A 4,939-nucleotide genomic window follows, 5' to 3' on the forward strand; every position below is an offset into this window, starting at 1 on the left:
CACTGAGTTCTACTCTTTGGTGACCTGAAGACAGTGATACTTAGCTGCCAACACATAACTGCTTCCCGGGGGGGAAAAGGTGAATCTGCCCTAATTGGTTTGTCATATAACTTTCACATGTAAACCTGTTAGATTGGTTGGATTTTGAGAAATTATCCCTACATAGAGGAGGGCAAAAGTATTATTTTTTATGTGCTGAGTCAGAATCTTCTTCCTTCACTTCACATTGAAAACTCTTTTTAAAAAACCCACAAAACACTGCACGCTTTATCTGAAAATGGAAGTCTGTAGTCACATCCACACCAAACATTTAAAGCACATTTGTACCATTTTGACAGTCATGGCTCCCCACAAAGTATCCTGAGAACTGTAGTTTACCCCCCAAGCTACAATTCCCAGCACCCTTAAAATTACAGTTCTCAGGATTCTTTGAGGAAAGCCAAGCTTAGGGTTGAACCAGTGAAGGCGGTGAAGGTCCTGTGTGAGTGCCTGGAGGCGGTTGGAGGATGGATGGCGGCTAACAGTGAAAGGAAACACTGCAAGCAATAGCCTCCAGAAGATCAAAAGAGACTACGAGGCTCTCGGCAGGAAATTGAAGCAACTAAATGCACAAATTGTCATCTCATCTCTCCTCCCAGTTGAACGACGTGGCCCAGGGAGAGAGGGAAAAATAGTGGAAGTGAACAGCTGGCTTCGCAGATGTTGTAAACAGGAACGGTTTGGATTCTTAGATCACGGACTGCAGTTTCTTGAAGATGGACTTCTGGCAAGCGATGGGCTGCACCTCACAACAGTTGGGAGAAATGTTTTTGCCAAAAATCTCAGAAACCTCATCAGGAGGGCTTTAAACTGACTAATGTGGGGGAGGGAGACAGTGCTCCTGAAGGTAGGAGCCTATCAATTGATGAAGATGATCATCCAAATGTCATAGACCAAATGGAGCAAACAGCACGCAGACCTAGTGGTGGGAGGAAAAAATCCTTAAATAAGAGACACGGGGGAATGATTAATGGACTTCAATGTCTGTACACTAATGCGCAAAGCATGGGAAATAAACAAGATGAGCTTGAGCTCTTGGTACAGCAAACTAAATATGACATAATAGGCATCACTGAAACCTGGTGGGATAAGTCCCACGATTGGAATGTAATAATGGGGGGATACAATCTATTTCAGAGAAACAGACCAGACAAGAAAGGAGGAGGAGTGGCGTTATATGTCAGGGATGTGTATACCTGTGAAGAGATCCAAGATTTAGAACATCAAAGCCAAAGTGAGAGCATTTGGGTCAAAATTAAGGGAGAGAAGAATAACAGGGACCTCATTGTGGGAGTTTACTATAGATCCCCAAGCCAAACGGAGGACATAGATGATGCCTTCCTGGAACAGATGGCCAAGCATGCAAAAGGAAGGGAGATAGTAGTAATGGGGGACTTCAATTACCCGGATATTTGTTGGATGTCAAACTCAGCCAAGAGCATAAGGTCAAACAGATTCCTCACTGGCCTTGCAGACAACTTCATTGTCCAGAAAGTGGGAGAAGCAACAAGAGGAACAGCCATTTTAGATCTGGTCCTAACCAATGTTGATGATCTGGTTAGTGGGGTAGAAGTGGAAGGATCATTAGGCGCGAGTGATCATGCTCTTCTGAAGTTTACTATACAGCGGAAAGGAGCAACCAAGCATACTAGGACTCAATTTCTTGACTTTAAGAAAGCCGACTTCATAAAACTTAGGGAAGTGCTGGGTGAGATCCCATGGACAGTAATACTAAAAGGAAAGGGAGTTCATGATGGCTGGGAGTTTGTTAAGAGGGAGATACTAAAAGCACAACGTCAGGCAATACCAATGAGAGGGAAACATGGAAGGTGCCTAAAGAAGCCAGGGTGGCTATCTAAAGAACTTTTAACTGAGTTAAGATTAAAAAAGGATGTGTACAAAAAATGGAAAAGGGGGGAAACCACCAAAGAGGAATTCAAACAAATAGCCAGCACGTGTAGACACAAAGTCAGAAAAGCTAAAGCACAGAATGAACTCAGGCTTGCTAGAGAGGTTAAAAGCAACAAAAAAGGCTTCTATGGGTATGTTCGTAGCAAAAGGAAGAGCAAAGAAACAGTGGGGTCACTCAGAGGAGAAGATGGTGAAATGCAAACAGGGGACACAGAAAGGGCTGAACTCCTCAATGCCTTCTTTGCCTCAGTCTTCTCCGATAAGGAAAACAATGCCCGACCTGAAGAATTTGGAGCAAATGATTCAGCAAAGGAAACACAGCCCAGAATAACTAAGGAGATAGTACAAGAATACTTGGCCAGTTTAGATGTATTCAAGTCTCCAGGGCCAGATGACCTGCATCCAAGAGTATTAAAAGAACTGGCAGATGTGATCTCAGAACCACTGGCAGTCATCTTTGAGAATTCCTGGAGAACAGGCGAAGTCCCGGCAGACTGGAGGAGGGCAAATGTTGTCCCTATTTTCAAAAAGGGGAAAAGAGAGGACCCAAATAATTACCGCCCAGTCAGTCTGACATCAATACCAGGGAAGATTCTGGAGCAGATCATTAAGCAAACAGTCAGTCTGACATCAATACCAGGGAAGATTCTGGAGCAGATCATTAAGCAAACCAAGCCGGATTTCTACCCAATAGGCAATTAAAAGATAATGCAAGACACATAATAAATATTATTGAATACTTGGAATGTAAAAATGAAATCCCTGCGGCATTAATTTTTATTGACGCCGAAAAGGCTTTCGATAATGTATCTTGGCAATTCTTATTAAAATGTATGGAAACAGGAGGGATAGAGGGCACATTCTTGGAGGGAATAAAAGCGATCTATTCGGATCAAAGAGCTAAACTGATTATCAATAATAACTTAACTGACTCATTTGAAATATCGAAGGGTACAAGACAGGGATGCCCTCTGTCACCTCTTTTGTTTATAATGGTGCTAGAAATAATTTCAAATAAGAGAAGGAAAATATCAGAGTTACGTGGAATTAGAATTGGTGTAAAATAATATAAACTGAAAGCATACACTGATGATTTGATGTTATCGTTAGAAGGTCCACAAAAAAGTGTTGGTAAAGTGTTAGAATTATTAGAGGAATTTGGAAAGTTATCCGGCTTTAAGCTAAATAAAACCAAAACCAAAATGATGACTAAGAACATGAAGGAAGATTTAAGAAACCATCTTGAGTCACAGACTGGGATTAAAGTGGTAAAAAAGGTAAAATACCTGGGAATATGATTAACCACGAAAAACATAAACTTAATGGAAGATAATTATACAAACACCTGGAAAGAAATAAAAAAGGACTTAGATACTTGGAACAGGATAAAACTCTCATATAGGGACGCGGGTGGCGCTGTGGGTAAAAGCCTCAGTGCCTAGGACTTGCCGATCGAAAGGTCGGCGGTTCGAATCCCTGTGGCGGGGTGCGCTCCCGTTGCTCGGTCCCAGCGCCTGCCAACCTAGCAGTTCGAAAGCACCCCCGGGTGCAAGTAGATAAATAGGGACCGCTCACTGGCTGGAAGGTAAACGGCGTTTCCGTGTGCTGCTCTGGTGTCAGTTCGCCAGAGCAGCTTCGTCACACTGGCCACGTGACCTGGAAGTGTCTGCGGACAGCGCTGGCTCCTGGGCTATAGAGTGAGATGAGCGCACAACCCCAGAGTCTGTCAAGACTGGCCTGTACGGGCAGGGGTACTTTTACCTTTACCTTTAAAACTCTCATGGTCTGGAAGAATGGCGGTAATTAAGATGAATATACTGCCAAAACTGCTGTTTTTATTCCAAAATATTCCGGTAATTAGGGGAACCTCGGTATTTAAAGATTGGCAAAAAACTCTCTCGAAATTTATTTGGCAGGGGAAAAGACCGAGAATTAAATTTAAATTACTCACGGACCGAAGAGACAGAGGAGGATTTGCGGTTCCAAATCTGAGATTATATTATGAAGCCTCGTGCCTTTGTTGGATCAAAGAATGGATTGTTATAAAGAACACAGATTTCCTGGACTTAGAAGGTTTTAACATCAGATTTGGATGACACGCATATCTGTGGCACAATAAAGAAAAGGTCCATAAAGGATTCTCTAACCATATTATTAGAGGGCCACTGCTTGAGGTATGGGAGAAAAATAAAAAGCTGCTCGAAAGAAACACTCCCCACTCCCTGGTGGTCATCACCAATTGACATCTTAACAGTTAAAAAAATAAACACAGAAGGTGAAAGATGGACTTATGAAGATCTTCTAGTAAGAACAGAAAAAGGATGGAAAATCAGATCATATGAAGAGATAAAGAATAAATTAACAGGTTGGCTCCAATTTCACCAAATTAATGCTCTGTGGACTGAAGATAAAAAGGCAGGGATGAATGAAAAAAAATCCAGATACCAGGTAGAAATATTAGAAGGTAAATCTAAACTTCTATCCAAAATGTATAACCAGTTACTAGAATGGGATACCAAAGATGAAGAGATAAAAGAAGTAATGGTAAAATGGGCGATAGATTTTGGATATAATTTAGAATATGACAGTTGGGCGAGACTTTAGAATAAAGGAATGAAATTCACAGCTTGTACGGCACTTAGAGAAAATATGGAAAAAATGATGTATAGATGGTACATCACACCTGTAAAAGTGGAAAAAATGTACAAGACTGGAGATAAAACATGTTGGAAATGTAAAACACATAGAATGTAGTGGCGTCCACCCTGTGGAACACCCTCCCCTCAGATGTGAAGGAAATAAGCAGCTATCTTCTCTTTAAAAGACATCTGAAGGCAGCCCTGTTTAGGGAAGTTTTTAATATTTAATGTTGCATTGTTTTTAACACTCGATTGGAAGCTGCCCAGAGTGGTGGGGGAAACTCAGCTAGATTTGGGGGGGGGGGTATAAATAAAAAAAATATTATTATTATTATGCGTTCTCTTTTTTG

The sequence above is a fragment of the Podarcis bocagei genome (assembly GCF_964188305.1).
Source record: "Podarcis bocagei genome assembly, chromosome: 1".
NCBI lineage: Eukaryota > Metazoa > Chordata > Lepidosauria > Squamata > Lacertidae > Podarcis > Podarcis bocagei.